This window comes from Eleutherodactylus coqui, chromosome 1, assembly GCF_035609145.1.
Source record: "Eleutherodactylus coqui strain aEleCoq1 chromosome 1, aEleCoq1.hap1, whole genome shotgun sequence".
In the NCBI taxonomy this organism is placed as follows: Eukaryota; Metazoa; Chordata; class Amphibia; order Anura; family Eleutherodactylidae; genus Eleutherodactylus; species Eleutherodactylus coqui.
The window spans coordinates 58849558-58861817 of NC_089837.1; positions in this window are offsets into that span (position 1 = coordinate 58849558).

Genomic DNA, 12260 nt, shown 5'->3' on the forward strand with positions numbered 1-12260 from the left:
TTTTTTTTTTTTTTTGTTTGTTTTTAAGGATCCAGGCCTGCATTTGGCTCACTACATACTGATGAACAATACGCCCGTTTGAAAGAGCCCTGAGGCTGTAACCACAAGTAGTAGAAATGCTGTGGACTTTCCGCCTGGATTAGTGTCGGAAAATACTCTGCCTGCAAACAAATATGCCACAATCAAATCTGTACCAAAATCTACGTGTCTTTTATTATACAAATTGTGGTGCGGGTTTGTCCCAGAAACGCTGCAGATTTTGCTCTTTGTAATAATCCTCAGCAGTTCTGTGGCAAATATACACCCGAATCTGCATCAAAATCCAAATGTAAGACCTGCGTACTTGTGTTTGTGGCATATTTTTACACCACGTGTGAATAACCAATAAGACAGGATCCGCATGTAATTGTGCATGAGTTTTTGCTTCTAATTTCAATGGGTTCATTCACAGCTGCGTATTTTGCATGTGGAATTGCGTCACACAAAAAAACCCCGCAAAAAACATAGCACTCTTGCACAAAGAAATAACACATCTGGCACTCATTAAAGACTGGCCATTTTAATGGCTGTGTGTGTGTGCGTGCTTTTTCACATGTAAAGCACAGTTGTGAGCGCAAATACATTGCATGCGTTCTTGCAGAAGGAGAGCTAATAGACTGGCGCTCATGTGAATTTGGCCTTGGGTTTTGTTCACACTGCAAAATTTTTTTTGCTGAGGTTTGCCGCAAAATCCGCTACAAGTCAGCATCCTGTAAACATTCAGTGGAAATCGCTGCCGTAGACCAGACTATACAACACAGATGTTTTCCACCCGCATATTTCAAACCTACATGTGGAAAAAGTGACATGCCACCGCTTGATGCAGATTCTGTGCGGATTTGCACAGTGAATTCCACACGTGCCTTCACCCATTGAAAAGGGCTACTAAATGCAAGGTTAGATATCAAATCTTGCTGTGGATTTCGCCCTATGCCCGTGATGGCGAACCTGTGACATGCGTGGCCACAGTCGCTGACACGCGGCCTGCTTGCGGCCGCATACAGAACTTATGCAGCCGCACGCGAGAACTGGGATGTTTCATCCTCGGCTCCTGCACGAACAGGTGCAGTAGCAGAGGATAAAACATTGTGGTGGGACGGGTAGACTCTGTGCGCCGGAGGTCTGTAGGCCAAAACCACAGACCTCCGGCGCAGAGCATCTAGTAGTGCCAAGGCTTCCGCTTAGGCCACCGACCTCACTTCCGGCCAGCGGTATTTTTAGCTGCGGAGTGCGCAGGGGAAGGGTTCTGGAGGCTATCTTAGCAGCCAGCAGCGGGAGCCAGCAGCAGCCACCACCAGCAGCCGCCATTACTGAGATAAGTAAGGGGAGGACCTGTGCGGCAGCCATTTAAAAAAGCCCATTACCAGCGGCATTACTGAGAAGTGAGGCGAGCGCCCGTGCAGCAGCCATTTAAAAAAGCCCATTACCAGCGCCATTACTGAGAAGTGAGGGGAGCGCCTTTGCAGCACCACCGCCATTACTGAGATAAGTGAGGGGAGGGCCTGTGCAGCAGCCATTTAAAAAAGTCCATTACCAGCGCCATTACTGAGAAGTGAGGGGAGCGCCTTTGCAGCACCAGCGCCATTACTGAGAAGTGAGGGGAGCGCCTGTGCGGCAGCCATTTAAAAAAGCCCATTACCAGCGCCATTACTGAGAAGTGAGGGGAGCGCCTTTGCAGCACCACCGCCATTACTGAGATAAGTTAGGGGAGGGCCTGTGAAGCAGCCATTTAAAAAGTCCATTACCAGCGCCATTACTGAGAAGTGAGGGGAGCGCCTTTGCAGCACCACCGCCATTACTGAGATAAGTGAGGGGAGGGCCTGTGCGGCAGCCATTTAAAAAAGCACCATTACCAGCGCCATTATTGAGAAGTGAGGGGAGGGCCCGTGCAGCAGCCATTTAAAAAAGCCCATTACCAGCGCCATTACTGAGAAGTGAGGGGAGGGCCCGTGCAGCAGCCATTTAAAAAAGCTCATTACCAGCGCCATTACTGAGAAGTGAGGGGAGCGCCTTTGCAGCACCACGCCATTACTGAGAAGTGAGGGGAGCGCCTGTGCGGCAGCCATTTAAAAAAGCCCATTACCAGCGCCATTACTGAGAAGTGAGTAATCTTCTGCCATTGCGATCACTGTCTGATGGAGAACCCAAAAAATAAAAAAAGCAAGGTTAAGTAAAGGGAGTGGTAGTAGTAGCCGACCCTTTCAAGAGTCGTGGACCGAGATGTATGGCATTATAGAAAAAAATGGCAGCTCATTTTGCGTTCTATGTACTGAGACAGTAGTAAGCAGAACATGGAATATAAATAGACATTTTGAAACTAATCATTCCCAGCTCTTGAAAAAAAGTGAGGCTGAAAGGAAGGAATACATTTCCAGGTGACTACACTTTTATAAGAGCAATCTACTTCTATCCTTAAATTTGTCAAAGGCTCTACAAATTTAACGTCTGCAGGTCTGACCATCGCTCACTCCATAGCTCAGCATGGAAAAGCAATCAGTGAGGGAGAATTTATTAAAGACACTCTCCTAAGATGTGCCCCAGTTCTATTTCATGATATGCAGAATAAGGCCTCCTTCCCACGAACGGATTTACGCCGCGGAAATCCGCGGCAAAAATCCGCTGCGTTGCCCCCTGCTATTAGGTTCTAATGAACCTAATAGCACAATGCTCACGATGCGTAATTCCACCGCGGAATTACGCACCGTGAAATCTCCCGTTCTCACCCGCAGCATGTTCTATTTGCCGCGGGTGTACGCGCTGACGGCTTCCATTGCAGTCAATGGAAGCCGTCCGTTCACGCTATCTCCCGCTGCAACCAGCGGAAGATAGCGTGAAAAAACGCTTCCCCGCCTACCGCCGCGCGTCATATGACACGGCCGGCGCGTCACGTGACACGGCCGGCCGCGTCATGTGACGCGGTGGGCGTGTCACATGACGCGACGGCGGTGGGCGGGGAAGCGTCTTCCAGCGATCTTCCGCTGGTAAGTATGGGGTCCCTGGGGGGCGCCGTGACGGGCTTCACTGCGGAATATTACGCGGCGGAGCCCCTCACGCTCGTGGGAAGGAGGCCTAAAGATGCAATTATTAAGAGGATATCTGAGTTACCACTCAGTAGAAATATTATAAAAGACCGAATAATGAAACTGAACACAAACATGCAAAATCAATTAAAGAGAGACATAAGTAATTGTAACTATTTTTCGATCTCTCTTGATGAAACTACTGATGTCACATCACATGCTCAGTTGGCCATTATTGGTCGATATTCTGATGGTCTCACAATGAGAGAAGAGTTGATAAAGTTAGTATCTGTGCCAACAAGTGCATCAGGAAGCGAAATATGTAAGGTTGTTATACAAACATTCCGTGACCTAAGCATTGATATCTCTAAAGTAATGTCAGTGACGACAGATGGGGCACCAAACATGGTGGGGAAAAAAGTCGGATTTGTCAAATTGTTTATGGAAGCTATTGGACATCCGATTGTGCCTTTTCACTGTATCATCCATCAGGAGGCTTTATGTACCAAGGCAGGATTCACCGACTTAATGTCAGTTGTTACCAAAATAGTAAATTTAATAGCTGCTCGCCCCCTTAACAAGCGAGAATTTTCTGCGCTTTTACTGGAGGTTGATTCCACCTACAGTGGACTCCTGATGTACAATAATGTAAGATGCCTGAGCCGAGGCAAAGTTCTTGAGCGCTTTGTGGAGTGCTTTGAAGAAATTAAGATATTTCTTGAGAGTAAGGATCTGGGAAACTTTCCTCAGCTCAATGATGATAAGTGGGTCAACACCCTGATGTTTCTTACAGATCTCTCTGTTCATATTCATGAACTGAACTTAAAGTTACAAGGTTTTGGTAAAAGTATTGACGTAATGTTTGGATACATAAAAGCTTTTGAAAGTAAACTTAAAATTTTCAAGCGAGATGTAGAAACTAAAACGTATAAGTATTTTCCTCGAGTAACGAAGTATTTTGAGAAGGCCAGTGCAGCTGTATCCAATGAAATGGAATCCTTGCATATAAAGTACCAGCAGGTTTTAGGCTCGTTACTTGACCAGTTCAGTGATAGATTTAAAGGGGTTGTCTCGCGAAAGCAAGTGGGGTTAAGTATTTCTGTATGGCCATATTAATGCACTTTGGAATATACATCGTGCATTAAATATGAGCCATACAGAAGTTATTCACTTACCTTCCCTGCGCTGGCGTCCCCGTCTCCATGGCTCCGTCTAATTTCAGCGTCTAATCTCCCGATTAGACGCGCTTGCGCAGAAAGGTGGTCTTCTCCCATCTTTTTGGTCGGGCACGAGCGGCATTCTGGCTCCGCCCCCTTGTACGCATCATCACGTAGCTCCGCCCCTGTCACATGTGCCGATTCCAGCCTCCTGATTGGCTGGAATCGGCACATGTGACGGGGGCAGAGCTACGCGATGATGTGTACAAGGGGGCGGAGCCAGAATGCCGCTCGTGCCAGACCGAAGAGATGGGAGAAGGCCCTTCTGCGCAAGCGCGTCTAATCGGGAGATTAGACGCTGAAATTAGACGGAGCCATGGAGATGGGGATGCCAACGCAGGGAAGGTAAGTGAATAACTTCTGTATGGCTCATATTTAATGCACGATGTATATTACAAAGTGCATTAATATGGCCATACAGAAGTGCTTACCCCCACTTGCTTTCTCGGGACAACCCCTTTAATCATCCTGATGTAGTCGTCTACAGTAGTTTGGAATTAAATGGTTTCCAATGGATGCAAATTGATGATTTGGAGATGCAACTTGCAGAATTTCAAGACAGCATCTGGGCTCAGGTGTTTGTCGACTTGAGGTCAAAGCTTGAGAATCTGGAAAGGTGCCGCTTGGAGAATCAAGAGGAGTGCCACTACGAACAGGAGATTTGGAGTGCCTGGAACAGATTACCAGACACTTTTAGCACCCTGAAAAATAAGGCAATGGCTTTACTCACAATTTTTCCCTCTACGTACTTTTGTGAGACCTTATTCTCAGCGTTAAATAATATCAAAACCAACAAAAGAAACAGACAGACAGTTGACGTTCGTAGTGCTTGCTTGGGCTTGAAGTGTACAAAATACCAACCTTCAATTGAAGATTTAATTTTAGCCACTGAAATTTAGCAACAAAAAAAGTCCCTAATAGGCAGGTTAGTTAAAGAATTCCCCCTCCCCTCACTTATTTCAGTTCACGGCACCCCACACCAGTTAAAGTTTCATATTGGACCGTTAATTAATTTCAAGACCTACAGAAGAAACCGACTGACAGATGAACAAAGAAACCACTAAGCAGGTAAGTTAAAATAATTAGTTTTTGGTTTATTCAATACAGTTATATGGTACAAGTATACATTTTTGTTATTTAAACTATAAATATCACAAATTGTGGGGTTTTTTCTCGAAGTGACACACCACCCGAGTTATGCTCGGTTTTTCGCCGAATTTTGACACACCAAGCCAAAAAGGTTGCCCATCACTGCCCTATACAATGCATTGTGTCACAAATTTGATGTGAATTTTGCCACAGATGCGCCATGACACTTGCGGCCAAATCTGCAATGGATTTTGTTCTCTATATTGTTGTATGTAGCCTAAACATGAAACCCCTGCACTGCCTTCATACTGCTGCCACTAATGCGCTGATTGATAATAATTCAATGAGAACATAAACCATAACACTTACAAGAATTTGTAGTACAACAGGCTCGCTCGTCTCCAGGAATGTTCATAAAAGTATATGGAATATGATGAACTATGGATTTATAATCATGTAGTGTGAAGATATTGGAGGAATGTAATATCTCATTTCCGTTCTCTGTATCACAAATAGAAGTCAGTGTCAATAAAAAAGATTTTTTTCCAATACTTGTGCAACACAACTTGACATATTTCTCATTTTCTATGGATAAAAGGGGGTTGTTCCAGAATTACAAGCTATCCCAATCTACAGCATAAGGGATTACTTGCTGATCTGTGGCGGTCTAGCTGCTGAGATCCCCACTGATCTCAAGAATGGGCTTACTGGGGACAATATTATATGGGCCAGTATTCTGAGTACTAGTATTATTGTGGCCACTATTGAGTGCTGATGTTACTTTTGGGGCCACTACCGAGGATGCTGATGGTATTGGGGCCACTATTACTACTGGGAGCAATGTTACTATTGGAAACACTACTGGGAGCACTATTATTATTGCGTCCATGATTACTACTGGGGACACTTATTATTTGGGCCAGTATTGGGATTAATATTATTGGGGCCACTGTTACTATAGAGGGGTGATGTTACTATTGGAGCCACTAATAGGAACTCTGTAGTTGCCTGAAATACCTATGTCTGGCCCCTCCATAACTGTATTGTATTTGTCTCACGTCAAGTCTTCAGTGTGGATGCACTGTGCAAATTCTCTTATGTGATTGCACAGCTGCAGCAGGTTAATGTCTGGGATATATCTGGAAAATTTAACAATCTGTATTGCCACGAGAGTATTTACGTTATATATGTGAGTGCAAGAGGGGAGAGAGTTCCATTTTCTTTAATGGTTGGGTGTGGAGAGAGCGCCGGCCACATGGGGTACTTTCAACCCTCATGTGGTGAAGTATGGAAGAGGAAGAAAGGTACCTACTTAAGAAAGAGAGCACGAAGAGAAAAAGGTTCCACATGGCAGTGTTTTGTCCTCCTCCGAAGTGTATGTGTCCAGGAGTGGAGTCATACAGATAACTAGACTGTAGGCTTGGTGTAATAGGCCAAATTAACCCCTGCAATATACCCGGGGTTAAAAGGGCCTAGGCTAGATTATACCCCGGGTCACTGGCGTAACTATAGAGGATGCAGGGGATGCGGTTGCACCCGGGCCCATGAGCCTTAGGGGGCCCATAAGACCTCTCTTCTCCATATAGGTAGCCCAGTACTATGAATAAAGCATTATAGTTGGGAGCCCTGTTACAGGTTTTGCATTTGGGCCTAGGAGCTTCAAGTTACGCCTCTGCCCCGGGTATATTATGGCTTAGGCCAAACTCTAGTCGGGGGTGTAAAATAGCCTAGGCCAGAATATACCCCTCTAATTGGCACTGAGCAAAAGATGCCTGACACTCATCCCCGCTTACACTAGCTCCTGTGCTGTTGCACGGGAACTAGTATTGCTGGCTCGTTCACACAGCGGCCAACAGGCTAATGGGGCTGCTCTAGGAGATTTCTCTCCTCGCTCTCCCCTGCCCCTCTCTATTAACACAGCGACCGTTCAGTACTGAACAGCTGCTATTTACACTGAACGATCAGCGTCCAGAATTTTTTGCAGGATATTGCGCTGAATGATGAGCATTCAGTGAAAATAGCAGCCGCTCAGTACTGAACGGCTGCTGTGTTAATAGAGAGAGGCGGGGGAGAGCGAGGAGATAACTCTCCTGCAGCCACCCCACTGTGAGCCAGCGATACTAGCTACCGTACAGCAGCCATGTGCGGGGGTGAGGGGCGGGCATTGTTTGCCCATAACTCGGCCCGTGTAAATGGGCCTTTAGAAGTCTCCACAGAACAGTGAATTCACAATAAGCACGGCTTCAGACTGACTTATCTGCATGTGTTTTTGCGCATGCAAAATATACATGCACAATACAAAAGAATAGATTGATGTCAATTTGCATGCATTTTGGTTGCAAGCAAAAAAATAAGTCCTGCTCTATCTGTCTGCATATTTGTGTACCAAAAAAGTCTATGGTAGGTGGGCAAATGCATGCACAGTTTGCTGCGCAAAAGGACATATCATTAGACTAAATAGCCTTTTAAATCTGGGCAGAGGCGTATCGCCCGCACATATGAACAGGCCCTGTGTGCGCAAAAATGTACACTACTATGCACCGATACGCACTTAGTCACTGCCCAAATATGTTGCGCTGAGGCGATTGTATTTGTGCATACGCTCATCTGAAGCCACACGGAGAACTAATCTAAGGGCCGTATTACACAGGCAAATAAGTCCTTCACATTCCCACATCCAGCGTGAATCTGAATGACTATCACTCAGTGTAAATGTCCGCCCCAACTGGACGTCTAACGAAAATTCATTTATCGTTCAGTTTGTGCATGTTGAAAACTGAATGATGCATTGGCCCATGTGAACAGGCAGTCATTCACTGATGAACCACTGCCTGTTTACTGAGGTTGGAGGCGGCGGGCGACGATCTCCGGCTGCTGCGCCTCCAATCACTAGCAATGCGCGTTCCTGTGTAAAGCTTTGGAACAATCTGTTGGGTATCTGCGCACAACAAGTCGTCCCATGTAAAAGGGCCCTTAAGGAGATTGTCCGAACAGTGAGCCCGCAGGGTCCTCTGTCCCTCTTTACCAGTTTGTTACTCATGTAGTTCATGTTTATTGTTCTCCATATGTAATAGATTTAATTTAACCTGTTTTCATATGCAAAGTGCCCTGGAATTTATAGTGCTTTTAATATTTATGTGTTTACACATATGTGTGTGTGTGTGTATATATATAATTACACACACTGCTTTAGCTTTAAGTTCACCGCAGCACAATGTATTAGTGCTGTAAACATTATAAGGCTATTAGTCTAATGAGGTCCAGATGTGTTCTTTTTCCTGTGGTTTTGCGCAGTGTTTCACGCATCCTCTTGTGTATTTGCACACATCCTATAGACATCTATGTGACCTTTGGTGTGCGAATGTGCACAAAAATAGAGCATGCTGCATTTTTTTGGGGCACGCACTAAATATATATATAATACATATATGAAAATCACCCACTGCCGACGCCGACCAAAGCCATTGCCATATGCTTCTTGTAATCCCAAACTATACAAATTATATATCAAAACATCCAAAACAAGATGAGGAAGCCATTCTTATACTATATTTTATCGTAAATATACTAATTTTAAAAATTAACTATAAATAAATTTAAAAAAAAAACTTTTTACCCTAATAAAACAAAAAAAAAACTGAAGGAAAAAAAAGTGAAAAAAAGAACTTCAAAAAATAGCCCTATATGTCACGGGGAAAAAAAATGGAGCAAAAATATTTTTTGTTGCTGAAGAAAAAAAAATCTATATAATAGGGCAGTAAAACCACCACATGGCTAAAATACCGAAAAAGTGTCAGGTCCTTAAGGTACAAAACAGCCCAAATGGTGCAGGTTCTGATCAGGCATCCCTACGGCAGATTTTCAGCGGAAGGTGCACATGGAAATTCTGTTGAAAATCCATCCATTCTGTTGAACCCTGTATGAGCTGATCTTAGAAGTTGAAGTTTCAGGACGTTAGAACTTTTGTTAAACTCTGAACAGTCAAATTAATTGAACATTATGTTACAACTGCATTAATGAAAACAAAGGTTTGGTCCGGTGTCGCCGGTAGAGCAAAATGTGATTATTCCCAGCAAGAGAAACCAAGTAATCTTGTAGATATGAGACCTTTTAATGGCTAACAAAAATACATGATGTTACAGAGAGCTTCCGAACCTCTCGGGTTCTTCATCAGGCTGAAGTGGAATAAATAAAATGGATCTATTCTATTTTAGTTTGACGAAGAACCCGAGGGGTTTGCAAGCTCGCTATTACATCATGTATCTTTGTAAGCTATTAAAAGGTCTCATATCTACAAGATTATGTGGTTTCTCTTGCTGGGAACAATCACAATTGCGTTATAATGTTAGGAATCCTTCATCTTTGTGGAGGTCTAATATTTTTACTGATTGTAGTTTTTCTGGTTGAAGTAATAAAAGTCTGTATTTACAGTTTTAAGATTTAAGTCACTTAGCTTTCCCACTTAAAGGAGATGTCTCGAGGAAGCAGTGAGTTTTTTTTTTTGCCCAGTCCCCCTTATTCAGCATACAAAACTAAGCACCCGTTTAAATGACTTTTAAAGCCGGTTTCTACTCACTGTTCCAGCGTTTCAGCAACTTTTAAAAACTTTTCCAAAGATGGCCGCCGGTTCTTCTCCCAAAGTGTACAGCCCTTGCTTCAGCCCGACGTGCGCGCTCCCGAGACGCCAGTCACGTGATTCTGTTGATGACGTCATCTCTGGAGGCGGGGAATTCAAATGCTTGTAATCTCCATGGCAACCGGACGCCCCGCAGCCGCCGACCAGACGCCCCGCAGCCGCCGACCAGTCACCCACCGCCAGGCAGCAGGTAACCGGCGCCAGCCCCCGGCTCCCCAGCGCTAGACCCTCAGCCCAGGTGAAGGCCCCGGAGCCCAGCGCTAGTTCCCCCGGCCTAGCGACAGCCCCCCCGGCCTAGCGACAGCCCCCCCCCGGCCTAGCGCTAGTTCCCCTGGCCTAGCGCTAGTTCCCCCGGCCTAGCGCTAGTTCCCCCGGCCTAGCGACAGCCCCCCCATCGCAGCGGCAGCCCCCCCGGCCCAGCGACAGCCCCCCCATCGCAGCGACAGCCCCCCCGGCCTAGCGACAGCCCCCCCCCGGCCTAGCGCTAGTTCCCCCGGCCTAGCGCTAGTTCCCCCGGCCTAGCGATAGCCCCCCCATCGCAGCGACAGCCCCCCCATCGCAGCGACAGCCCCCCCCGGCCTAGCGCTAGTTCCCCCGGCCTAGCGACAGCCCCCCCATCGCAGCGGCAGCCCCCCCGGCCCAGCGACAGCCCCCCCATCGCAGCGGCAGCCCCCCCGGCCCAGCGACAGCCCCCCCATCGCAGCGGCAGCCCCCCCGGCCCAGCGGCAGCCCCCCCGGCCTAGCGACAGCCCCCCCCGGCGCAGCGACAGCGACGACAGCCCCCCCAGCGCAGCGGCAGCCCCCCCCGGCGCAGCGACAGCGACGACAGCCCCCCCAGCGCAGCGGCAGCCCCCCCGGCCCATCACTTACCTGGACGGCAGGACAGCTGGACGGCAGGACAGCTGGACGGCAGGACAGCTGGGCGGCTTCTCCGGACAGCTGGGCAGCTCTGCACCTTCCTCTAACAGAGGATGGTACAGAATGGCCGCTCCAGCGCGCTCCCGAGCAGTGACAGCTCGTCTGCGCATGCGCAGAAGAGCTGTAGCGGGGAGCACACTGAAGCGGCTCGTGCTGAAAGGAGAAGACCGGACTTCGCAAGCGCGTCTAAAAAAGCAAGCTGCCAGCGAATTTAGACGGAACCATGGAGACGAGGACGCTAGCAACGGAGCAGGTAAGTGGAATAACTTCTGTATGGCTCATATTTAATGCACGATGTACATTACAAAGTGCATTAATATGGCCATACGGAAGTGTATAACCCCACTTGGTTTCGCGAGACCACCCCTTTAACTTTCCTGACAAAGCTGAACCCCCAATAAAATGGGAAAATATTAAGTAATTCTTGTGTATATCACTCAACACTACTGTTATCATGGGCGTATAATCTGGCATGAGTGGGTATGAATTGGCCTAGGCCATAATATACCAGAGGTATAATCTAGCCTAGGCCCTTTTAACCCCAGGTATATTCCAGACTGGGGGTATACTCTGGCCTGTTACACTGGTGTCATCCTGTGTTCTTCCTCCCTGACCTCCATCTTTGTTCTTCCTGCACTGGTGTATGAAATTTCCACAAAGAATTGTGAGTGTGTATCCAGATAATCCATCTGCAAGTAAAGTTCCAGTTGTTGACCGTTCCCAGCAACTGAGTTTCTCAAGTCAACTGTGTGTGGACTCTTATTTTTCTCATCAGATATCCTACGGAGTAAGGAATGGTGGTGTCACCCGTGACAAGATTCTTCCAGTCCACTACACTATTTATTAAGGTAACAGCTGTCCTAGCATTGCCTAGAGAGGCCTGCCAGCACCTTGGCCGAGTATCACACGCGTCCCTCCAGGAAGGAGTTGGTAGTTCCATCGTGACATCCCTGACAAATACCCTGCCATCTCCTCAGTGGTGTGCCTTGTGCCTCGGTCGCTGCAACTCTATTAGAATTGGGGCATTATTACTATTTGGGGGTGATGATCGTATTTGAGCCACTGAGGAGGACATAATTACTAGTTGCGGCCACTAGAATAAAGGGTCGTGCACATTGGCAAGAGCGATATCGGGTTGTGATTCATGGCCCGCTATCGCTCTTGCAAACCTTTTAAAACCCTTGGATGCAAAGCGCTTTCATGTGAAAATAGCCTCACATCACTCCGGGGAATCCCACTGGTGGCAGCAGCGCCGGCCCCATTGAAAGCAATAGGAGAGTTTTGCAATCCTCTGCCACTGCTGTGATAGCAATCACAGAGGATTCCTCCATCCACGCAGGG